Source organism: Engystomops pustulosus, unplaced genomic scaffold, assembly GCF_040894005.1.
Source record: "Engystomops pustulosus unplaced genomic scaffold, aEngPut4.maternal MAT_SCAFFOLD_143, whole genome shotgun sequence".
NCBI lineage: Eukaryota > Metazoa > Chordata > Amphibia > Anura > Leptodactylidae > Engystomops > Engystomops pustulosus.
The window spans coordinates 31,666-44,061 of NW_027285023.1; the positions used below are offsets into that span (position 1 = coordinate 31,666).

At 47.1% G+C, this 12,396-nt stretch overlaps 1 protein-coding gene across 1 annotated transcript in view; it reads left to right on the top strand.

Annotated features, from left to right (window-relative positions):
- Positions 1–4,839: 4,839 nt before the first annotated feature.
- The window catches only part of LOC140108523 (NACHT, LRR and PYD domains-containing protein 3-like), a 96,890-nt gene continuing 89,333 nt past the window's right edge, over positions 4,840–12,396 (top strand). Inside the window, exon 1 of the mRNA XM_072131805.1 lies at positions 4,840–4,902. The gene's annotated coding sequence lies outside the window, so the exon portion shown is untranslated. The remainder of the gene's footprint in view (positions 4,903–12,396) is intronic.

Consider the following 12,396-nt stretch of genomic DNA (forward strand, 5'->3'; position numbering starts at 1 on the left):
GAAAAAAATGCACTCTCACCGGTTGGCAGAAATTTCGGTTTAGTAAGTCGATGTGCTCTATCTATTGTGAGGTCTGTGTAGGAACTGTCTGGCAAAATTGTCGAAAACAATTCCCAAACAAAATCTGGGAGTTCTGCATTTTTAACAGTCTCCGAGATCCCTCTAATACGTAAGTTGTTCCTGTTTCCTGTGGCTACAATCTGTTTGGGGGCAAAGTATCTTGTCAGGCGGGGTACTGTTGGTTGGTGTTTCTTTGGGCGGCCCATCGAAGGGTCTCTTCAGTTGTCAAACAATTTTCAAAAATATATATAGCTATCTACTATTCCTTTTTTTTTTTTCTACTCTCCACTACCTTTTTGGATTGTAATATACGAAGCCCTCCTTTTTCATAGGTTAATATTATCTATATGCATTCACAAAATTTTTTTTTTTTTGTATCACTCAGTAATAGTAGCCAATTGCAATTATTAGTAAACTTTACACCACATTACAGAGCAAAAAAAATAAGCATTCACACTTATAGGATCTTAACATCAAACCCTCATAAAAAGACATATATTCCCCAAGGAGAATTCTTAGCAGTCGCGTACATATAAGTGAATATTAATAGTTCCATACATTAAGTCATAATTTGTTAGTCAATATTAGTAGCAAGAGCCCATGAAATCAGAAAGTCCAGCTGTAGCACGCCGAGAAACAAGAACATTAGTTAATGTTAGTTGCTGTTTGGGCACTAGGGAATTACTGTTACAGCACTAGGTTTTTGACTGTGAAGTTCTTGGTCCACAAGGCAGAAGGATAGAAGTAAAAAGAGTTCCGAAGCGGGGTTAATGTTTTTTTTGTTTTTTTTCCTTCTGTTAAGGTTTCTAGTTAGTCAATGAGCAGTGCAAGTTTTGCGGTATGTTAGTATGGCATATGACTTCCAATAGCTATAGTTATTCCGTTAGTGATCTTTGTTGGAGAGCGAGATATGGATTGGTAAAGGTAATATATCGCAGTCTGGGTAACGGGCAGTGGAAACAGGTAGGAGAGGCAACTAGATCGGCGTGCGACCCCGCAGCCGGCGGCCCCACAGCGCCAATCACCACAGCCGGTAGCGCCCCTTATCCACGTCGCCGCCACTGAACACACCAGGTGATTACACCCGGCCGTTCACCAACAGCTCCGAAGGGAGCCCACCCCCAGCAGGAGATCATTGCACTGACGGGCAGACGATTGCCACCCAGCTAAGCTTGGCACCACGCGAAACCGCCCACCCCCGACAGTCTCCAACAGCCCGCACCGCCACCGCCACTTCCAGAATAATATATCAGGTTATATTTTACAGTAACTCCGTTCTCCATTCAGGTTCTCACACACATAATTAATATAAGTCCTCATGGATTAAGCCGGTCTAGTCCTCACTATCATTGTCTGACTTGTAGATGGTGTAAGTGAATCTGTCCCAGGGATCTTTTTGGTTACTCTGGATCCATTCCATCCTAAGTGGCAGATTGTGGTCTCACTGTCCCACATAACAGATTTACATTTTGCCCCCTAATTTGTGTCGCATGAAAGCAGCGCAGCTGTGCCACAAAAGGGTCGCGTGCGCAGACACTTGTTATACCTGTGCAAGACGTTTCTACCCCGAAACAGGTGACAGTACAACAAAAGTGCAGTGCGGCCCTTAGTAAATGAGACCCAGTGGGGCACATTTACTTACCTGACCTACCTGACCCGCGATTCACTTACAGTATGCGCCCGATTTCTTGCATGTGTCGCTCCCCGCTCAGGTCCCGGAGGTCACCTTCTTCTTCCCGGTGCATGTGAGTGCTGATCTTGCGACACAATTTGAATTGTAAATTCTGCAGTTTGTCCGAATCAGTCGAGTTGTCAGACGGCCACACCACCCAATTTGTGTCACTTCCAACCGGTGCCGATGCGCCACAATCCGAATGCGTGCGCCAAAAACCCCTGTGCAATTCAGGGTAAATCAGAAATATATTGGGGAAACCCGACGGAAATGCTTCCGACGGACTCTTCGTAAATGTGCCCCAGTGTGTCATTGCCCAGGCACTGTGAGCTCTGGACAGAGGTAAGTACACACTGGGGCACATTTACTTACCTGTCCGACGGAGTTTCCTGAAAGTGCATTGTCTGTGTATAATGCACATCTGCTGCGATTCACTAAGATGGTGTGCGCCAAAAACCTGGGGCAATTCAGTGCAAAATGGAAAAATTCACGAAGCCCGATGGAAATGTGGCCGCGGGACCCTTAGAAAATGTGCCCCTGTGTGTGACTGCCCGGGCACTGGGAGCTCTGGGCAGAGGTAAGATTTGGCCTGAATTGCCCCGGGTTTTTGGCGCGCGCGATCAGATTGTGGCGCATCGGCGCCAGCTTGCATGCGACACAAATCGGGGGGTGTGGGTGTGGGACAACCCGACGGATTCTGACAAACCGCGGAATTTAAAAACCCAATTGTGTCGCAAGATCAGCACTCACATGCACCGGTCAAGGTGAACTCCGGCGGACCTCAGCTGGGAAGCGACACATGCAGGAAATTGGACGCACAATCTTAGTGAATCGCGGCAGCTCCAACTCCTCGTCGGACATTCTGGATCGACGCCGTCAACGGGACGGGTAAGTAAAAGCTCTGAACAGAGGTAAGTACACAGTGTGCAGGGACCTGTGCACGGTTTAGCGTCTCAGATCTTCCAGACTGAATGCATTTTGGTTGAAGTAAATGAATATCTGAGCTAAACAGAAGGGACATTTCTTATCCACACGAGGAGCCACTTCTGTTTCACCCCCTGGAATAGAAGAGATACAAATGTATAAAGATCCTATATATATATATACCGGAGCCCTATCCGGAGCCCCACACGCTGGCACTTACCTCTTACCTGATTTACCATAACTGTAGCTAAACATTCACCAGAACGTCCGGACTCGTCATAAAGAGGATTTTATAGAGAACAGACGGAATAAAAGATTATTATATGTACAGGAAATCTCCCAACAGAATCCATCCAGATAAACCCGGGACATTCCTCATCGATCCCGGCACCGGGACTGTGGGAATGTTCATGTGTACCCTATTCATGGCAGCCTCTCTTCTAAAGGCTCTGGGGGCATTATCAGAGCCCCTGCATGCTGCAGCTTCACAGGCTGTTACACTCCTTCCCTTTATTTCCTTAGCACCTTTGTGCTCCTGCACAGTGTACCAGCCTGTGAAGCTACAGTACAGGAGAGCTGTTTTAACACCCCTCTCAAGCCCTTCAGGCTCATTGGCATCATTTTAAAAGTTGATTTTCCTAGTAAGGAGGCCATGGATCACTAATATAAGACGATGCCACGTTCCCGGGATCTCTGAGTAATGTCCCTGGTTTATCAGAATGGATTGTGATTGGAGATTTCTGTGCTCCCCTTCCCAGCCGACTCCCGGTGGTATCTCCTCTCCCCAGAATCTCTGATTGCCATTGGATGGGGAGTGAAGACATCGCGCTCAGTGTGCGTCCGTTACGTGGCCACACACGTGTCACACTGGATGGAGCTCCGGATATGTGCACAGCTCATGTGTCATCAATAAGCTCAGGTAGTGGAAAGATTTTTTTTATAACTTTTATAGCATCACAAGTTTTAACAATTCAAGAACCTTAAAGATCCGGGAGGAAATAACAAAATATAATGTCGCCATGACGTCATCTACGCCAGCAATGGATTATGTAAGCCGCATGGTGAACGTCTCACAAACACCTTAAAGGAACCTACAAGCGGATGAGAAGTGGATGTGATGGCGGATTCTCCCGCTGCCTCTGCCCTGATCTGTAATGTAATAATCCTGGAACGTAACTTGTTATAAGCTTTATATTAGTAATATGTAAATTACCTGCAGAGGCTTCTGGGGCGGGGTCTTAACTCCCAGTGCCTGGCCAGGCTAGGACACGCCCCCAAAGCCTCTGCAGGTAATTTACATATTGCTAACATAAACCTTGTAACAAGTTATGTTCCAGGATTATTACATTACAGATCAGGGCAGAGGCAGCAGGAGAATCCGCCATCACATCCACCTCTGGTTCCTCGGGGGAGGTTTCCTTTAATGCCATAAATCCAGTTTTTCCCATCACTTGGTTTTGCGCCATAAACACTGTCTAAAATGGCTTGCACCACAGTCATCATGGCATTTAGACCGTTTTTTGCCACTTTTCCGACCTGTCCAATTAAAGGGGCGTGGCCTTTGGGAAAATGTGCGTGGCCTCGCGAGAAAGGGGCGTGAAATCGTGTGCCCAAAATTCTGGTGCACAGACTAAACTAAAAGTAGGAACCGACAGTCGTATCCTGCGCCAGAATTCATCATCACAACTATAAGAAAGTCTAGGGGGACATTAATCATAGTCTGTTAGACTGTTTTGAGCGTCTTTTAGCGCAAAAATCTGGCGCATTTCGTTAATTTGGCGCATTTATGCAAAGTTCGGCACTTAGTGGTTCTGAGTCCCTGCGCCTTATCTGACATAGTGAGTGCGTCCAATACAGATGTTTACACGGGATCTATCACAAATGTGCGCCCCCCCAGCAATATGAGATAATAAAAAAACACAAATCCTGGAATAGAAAAGGAAATGTAACAAAAAATATATAAATTCCCTCTTCTATAGAAAGTTCCCCTTTCCCTCCAGTCTTTGCCCCTCTGTCACCGTAGGATCTAAGAGACAAGTGCCCCCGTCCTCCATAGTAATACCCCAGATGTATAGGGGGGTCCGCAGGAGAGGGAGGGGAGAGGCTGCAGCCAATAATCTCCAAGGAAATCAAATAAATCACCTCTTACACCTCGCAGGACGCAATAACTTCCAGGTAGAACTTTTATAGGTCCCTCCAGTCCTTCCTCTAAGGTCTCATATTTCTCCAGCACGTGCGTCTCCCAGGTAGGGTCCATCTCTCCGGTATCTTATATACTGTATATATATATATATACTGTCTGTGTATAGATACATATATACTGTCTGTGTGTATAGATACATATATACTGTCTGTGTATAGATACATATATACTGTCTGTGTGTATAGATACATATATACTGTCTGTGTGTGTATAGATACATATATACTGTCTGTGTATAGATACATATATACTGTCTGTGTGTGTATAGATACATATATACTGTCTGTGTATAGATACATATATACTGTCTGTGTGTGTATAGATACATATATACTGTCTGTGTATGTATAGATACATATATACTGTCTGTGTATGTATAGATACATATATACTGTCTGTGTGTATAGATACATATATACTGTCTGTGTGTGTATAGATACATATATACTGTCTGTGTATGTATAGATACATATATACTGTCTGTGTGTATATAGATACATATATACTGTCTGTGTGTATAGATACATATATACTGTCTGTGTGTGTATAGATACATATATACTGTCTCTGTGTGTGTATAGATACATATATACTGTCTGTGTGTATAGATACATATATACTGTCTGTGTGTATAGATACATATATACTGTCTGTGTGTATAGATACATATATACTGTCTGTGTGTATAGATACATATATACTGTCTGTGTGTGTATAGATACATATATACTGTCTCTGTGTGTGTATAGATACATATATACTGTCTGTGTGTGTATAGATACATATATACTGTCTGTGTGTATAGATACATATATACTGTCTGTGTGTGTATAGATACATATATACTGTCTGTGTGTGTATAGATACATATATACTGTCTGTGTGTGTGTATAGATACACATATACTGTCTGTGTGTATATAGATACATATATACTGTCTGTGTGTGTATAGATACATATATACTGTCTGTGTGTGTATAGATACATATATACTGTCTGTGTGTATAAATACATATATACTGTCTGTGTATAGATACATATATACTGTCTGTGTATAGATACATATATACTGTCTGTGTATAGATACATATATACTGTCTCTGTGTGTATAGATACATATATACTGTCTGTGTGTGTATAGATAAATATATACTGTCTCTGTGTGTATAGATACATATATACTGTCTGTGTGTGTATAGATAAATATATACTGTCTGTGTGTGTATAGATACATATATACTGTCTGTGTGTGTATAGATACATATATACTGTCTGTGTGTGTATAGATACATATATACTGTCTGTGTATAGATACATATATACTGTCTGTGTGTGTATAGATACATATATACTGTCTGTGTATAGATACATATATACTGTCTGTGTATAGATACATGTATACTGTCTGTGTGTGTATAGATACATATATACATCACCTGTCACATGCTTTATGGTGGGGGGGGGGAGGGTTACACTCAGGGGGGGCACATACTTCCAGGCAGACTGAACACTAGGACAAGTTCTGAGAGAATAAACATCATACAGGACGGACTGGAAAAACAGGGCGACCTACCTGTACAATAGGCGACCTACCTGTACCCGCCCCGTCACACACAAGGCGTCTCGGTGACGACTATTCTACATTGTGCACATTCCCGGCTCCGTGACCATCGCTCTCTAGTTATGTCTTATTATCTTAGTGTAAAATATTAGATTCACTGCAAAATAAGATCTAAAATTGCAGATTATTTATTCAGTATAAAGTTTGCATTGATTGTACAATTGTGGCCCCCGGGAGTCTCCATAATGACCTCCGCAGGTCTCCTAATAATCTCTCCTCAGGGTTTAGTTGTGGAAATATTTACTTACCTATCTCTGATTTCTGCCTATTCGAGGCGCCACATGATACATCGAATCCCGGCCGGGCGAGGACCTGATCACTGGTAGTCAGATGGGGGTGATCACCATATTGGAGGAGGCAGGGGAACATTGTATCATGTGCCCTGGTAGTCAGATGGGGGCGATCACCATATTGGAGGAGGCAGGGGAACATTGTATCATGTGTCCTGGTAGTCAGATGGGGGTGATCACCATATTGGTGGAGGCAGGGGAACATTGTATCATGTGCCCTGGTAGTCAGATGGGGGCGATCACCATATTGGAGGAGGCAGGGGAACATTGTATCATGTGTCCTGGTAGTAGGATGAGGGTGATCACCATATTGGAGGAGGCAGGGGAACATTGTATCATGTGCCCTGGTAGTAGGATGGGGGTGATCACCATATTGGAGGAAGCAGGGGAACATTGTATCATGTGTCCTGGTAGTAGGATGGGGGTGATCACCATATTGGAGGAGGCAGGGGAACATTGTATCATGTGCCCTGGTAGTCAGATGGGGGTGATCACCATATTGGTGGAGGCAGGGGAACATTGTATCATGTGTCCTGGTAGTCAGATGGGGGTGATCACCATATTGGAGGAGGCAGGGGAACATTGTATCATGTGCCCTGGTAGTAGGATGGGGGTGATCACCATATTGGTGGAGGCAGGGGAACATTGTATCATGTGTCCTGGTAGTAGGATGGGGTGATCACCATATTGGTGGAGGCAGGGGAACATTGTATCATGTGTCCTGGTAGTAGGATGAGGGTGATCACCATATTGGTGGAGGCAGGGGAACATTGTATCATGTGCCCTGGTAGTCAGATGGGGGTGATCACCATTATGGAGGAGGCAGGGGAACATTGTATCATGTGTCCTGGTAGTCGGATGGGGGTGATCACCATATTGGAGGAGGCAGGGGAACATTGTATCATGTGTCCTGGTAGTCGGATGGGGGTGATCACCATATTGGTGGAGGCAGGGGAACATTGTATCATGTGTCCTGGTAGTAGGATGAGGGTGATCACCATATTGGTGGAGGCAGGGGAACATTGTATCATGTGTCCTGGTAGTAGGATGGGGGCGATCACCATATTGGAGGAGGCAGGGGAACATTGTGTCATGTGTCCTGGTAGTAGGATGGGGGTGATCACCATATTGGTGGAGGCAGGGGAACATTGTATCATGTATCCTGGTAGTCAGATGGGGGTGATCACCATATTGGTGGAGGCAGGAGAACATTGTATCATGTGTCCTGGTAGTCAGATGGGGGTGATCACCATATTGGAGGAGGCAGGGGAACATTGTGTCATGTGTCCTGGTAGTAGGATGGGGGTGATCACCATATTGGTGGAGGCAGGGGAACATTGTATCATGTATCCTGGTAGTAAGATGGGGGTGATCACCATATTGGAGGAGGCAGGGGAACATTGTATCATGTGCCCTGGTAGTAAGATGGGGGTGATCACCATATTGGTGGAGGCAGGGGAACATTGTATCCTGTGCCCTGGTAGTCAGATGGGGGCGATCACCATATTGGAGGAGGCAGGGGAACATTGTATCATGTGCCCTGGTAGTAAGATGGGGGTGATCACCATATTGGTGGAGGCAGGGGAACATTGTATCATGTGTCCTGGTAGTCAGATGGGGGCGATCACCATATTGGAGGAGGCAGGGGAACATTGTATCATGTGTCCTGGTAGTCGGATGGGGGCGATCACCATATTGGTGGAGGCAGGGGAACATTGTATCATGTGTCCTGGCAGTCAGATGGGGGCAATCATCATATTGGAGGAGGCAGGGGAACATTGTATCATGTGCCCTGGTAGTCAGATGGGGGCAATCATCATATTGGTGGAGGCAGGGGAACATTGTGTCATGTGCCCTGGTAGTCGGATGGGGGCGATCACCATATTGGAGGAGGCAGGGGAACATTGTATCATGTGTCCTGGTAGTCAGATGGGGGCAATCATCATATTGGTGGAGGCAGGGGAACATTGTATCATGTGCCCTGGTAGTCGGATGGGGGCGATCACCATATTGGTGGAGGCAGGGGAACATTGTATTATGTGTCCTGGTAGTAGGATGGGGGTGATCACCATATTGGGGGAGGCAGGGGAACATTGTATCATGCGCCCTGGTAGTCAGATGGGGGCGATCACCATATTGGAGGAGGCAGGGGAACATTGTATCATGTGTCCTGGTAGTCAGATGGGGGCAATCATCATATTGGTGGAGGCAGGGGAACATTGTATCATGTGCCCTGGTAGTCGGATGGGGGCGATCACCATATTGGAGGAGGCAGGGGAACATTGTATCATGTGCCATGGTAGTCGGATGGGGGCGATCACCATATTGGAGGAGGCAGGGGAACATTGTATCATGTGTCCTGGTAGTCAGATGGGGGCGATCACCATATTGGAGGAGGCAGGGGAACATTGTATCATGTGTCCTGGTAGTCGGATGGGGGCGATCACCATATTGGAGGAGGCAGGGGAACATTGTATCATGTGTCCTGGTAGTAGGATGGGGGTGATCACCATATTGGTGGAGGCAGGGGAACATTGTATCATGTGTCCTGGTAGTCGGATGGGGGTGATCACCATATTGGAGGAGGCAGGAGAACATTGTATCATGTGTCCTGGTAGTAGGATGGGGGCGATCACCATATTGGAGGAGGCAGGGGAACATTGTATCATGTGTCCTGGTAGTCAGATGGGGGCAATCATCATATTGGTGGAGGCAGGGGAACATTGTATCATGTGCCCTGGTAGTCGGATGGGGGCGATCACCATATTGGTGGAGGCAGGGGAACATTGTATTATGTGTCCTGGTAGTAGGATGGGGGTGATCACCATATTGGGGGAGGCAGGGGAACATTGTATCATGCGCCCTGGTAGTCAGATGGGGGCGATCACCATATTGGAGGAAGCAGGGGAACATTGTATCATGTGCCCCGGTAGTCGGATGGGGTGATCACCATATTGGAGGAGGCAGAGGTACATTGTATCATGTATCCTGGTAGTCGGATGGGGGTGATCACCATATTGGAGGAGGCAGGAGAACATTGTATCATGTGTCCTGGTAGTCGGATGGGGGTGATCACCATATTGGTGGAGGCAGGGGAACATTGTATCATGTGTCCTGGTAGTAGGATGGGGGTGATCACCATATTGGAGGAGGCAGGGGAACATTGTATCATGTGCCCTGGTAGTCGGATGGGGGCGATCCCCATATTGGAGGAGGCAGGGGAACATTGTATCATGTGTCCTGGTAGTCAGATGGGGGCGATCACCATATTGGAGGAGGCAGGAGAACATTGTATCATGTGTCCTGGTAGTCAGATGGGGGCGATCACCATATTGGAGGAGGCAGGAGAACATTGTATCATGTGTCCTGGTATTAGGATGGGGGTGATCACCATATTGGAGGAGGCAGGGGAACATTGTATCATGTGTCCTGGTAGTCGGATGGGGGTGATCACCATATTGGAGGAGGCAGGGGAACATTGTATCATGTGTCCTGGTAGTAGGATGGGGGTGATCACCATATTGGAGGAGGCAGGAGAACATTGTATCATGTGTCCTGGTAGTAGGATGGGGGTGATCACCATATTGGAGGAGGCAGGGGAACATTGTATCATGTGTCCTGGTAGTCGGATGGGGGTGATCACCATATTGGAGGAAGCAGGGGAACATTGTATCATGTGCCCTGGTAGTCGGATGGGGGCGATCACCATATTGGAGGAGGCAGGAGAACATTGTATCATGTGTCCTGGTAGTTGGATGGGGTTGATCACCATATTGGAGGAGGCAGGGGAACATTGTATCCTGTGCCCTGGTAGTAAGATGGGGGTGATCACCATATTGGAGGAGGCAGGAGAGCATTGTATCATGTGTCCTGGTAGTTGGATGGGGGTGATCACCATATTGGAGGAGGCAGGGGAACATTGTATCCTGTGCCCTGGTAGTAAGATGGGGGTGATCACCATATTGGAGGAGGCAGGGGAACATTGTATCCTGTGCCCTGGTAGTAAGATGGGGGTGATCACCATATTGGAGGAAGCAGGGGAACATTGTATCATGTGTCGCGGAAGTTGGATGGGGGTGATCACCATATTGGGGGAGGCAGGGGAACATTGTATCATGTGCCCTGGTAGTAGGATGGGGGTGATCACAATATTGGAGAAGGCAGGGGAACATTGTATCATGTGCCCTGGTAGTCGGATGGGGGCGATCACCATATTGGAGGAAGCAGGGGAACATTGTATCATGTGTCCTGGTAGTCGGATGGGGGTGATCACCATATTGGAGGAGGCAGGGGAACATTGTATCATGTGCCCTGGTAGTCGGATGGGGGCGATCACCATATTGGAGGAAGCAGGGGAACATTGTATCATGTGCCCTGGTAGTAGGATGGGGGCGATCACCATTATGGAGGAGGCAGGGGAACATTGTATCATGTGCCCTGGTAGTCGGATGGGGGCGATCACCACATTGGAGGAGGCAGGGGAACATTGTATCATGTGCCCTGGTAGTCGGATGGGGGTGATCACCATATTGGAGGAGGCAGGGGAACATTGTATTATGTGCCCTGGTAGTCGGATGGGGGCGATCCCCATATTGGAGGAGGCAGGGGAACATTGTATCATGTGCCCTGGTAGTCGGATGGGGGCGATCCCCATATTGGAGGAGGCAGGGGAACATTGTATCATGTGCCCTGGTAGTCGGATGGGGGTGATCACCATATTGGTGGAGGCAGGGGAACATTGTATCATGTGCCCTGGTAGTCGGATGGGGGTGATCACCATATTGATGGAGGCAGGGGAACATTGTATCATGTGCCCTGGTAGTCGGATGGGGGTGATCACCATATTGGAGGAGGCAGGGGAACATTGTATCATGTGTCCTGGTAGTAGGATGGGGGTGATCACCATATTGGAGGAGGCAGGAGAACATTGTATCATGTGTCCTGGTAGTCGGATGGGGGTGATCACCATATTGGAGGAGGCAGGGGAACATTGTATCATGTGTCCTGGTAGTAGGATGGGGGTGATCACCATATTGGAGGAGGCAGGAGAACATTGTATCATGTGTCCTGGTAGTAGGATGGGGGTGATCACCATATTGGAGGAGGCAGGGGAACATTGTATCATGTGTCCTGGTAGTCGGATGGGGGTGATCACCATATTGGAGGAAGCAGGGGAACATTTTATCATGTGCCCTGGTAGTCGGATGGGGGCGATCACCATATTGGAGGAGGCAGGAGAACATTGTATCATGTGTCCTGGTAGTTGGATGGGGTTGATCACCATATTGGAGGAGGCAGCGGAACATTGTATCCTGTGCCCTGGTAGTAAGATGGGGGTGATCACCATATTGGAGGAGGCAGGAGAGCATTGTATCATGTGTCCTGGTAGTTGGATGGGGGTGATCACCATATTGGAGGAGGCAGGGGAACATTGTATCCTGTGCCCTGGTAGTAAGATGGGGGTGATCACCATATTGGAGGAGGCAGGGGAACATTGTATCCTGTGCCCTGGTAGTAAGATGGGGGTGATCACCATATTGGAGGAAGCAGGGGAACATTGTATCATGTGTCGCGGTAGTTGGATGGGGGTGATCACCATATTGGGGGAGGCAGGGGAACATTGTAT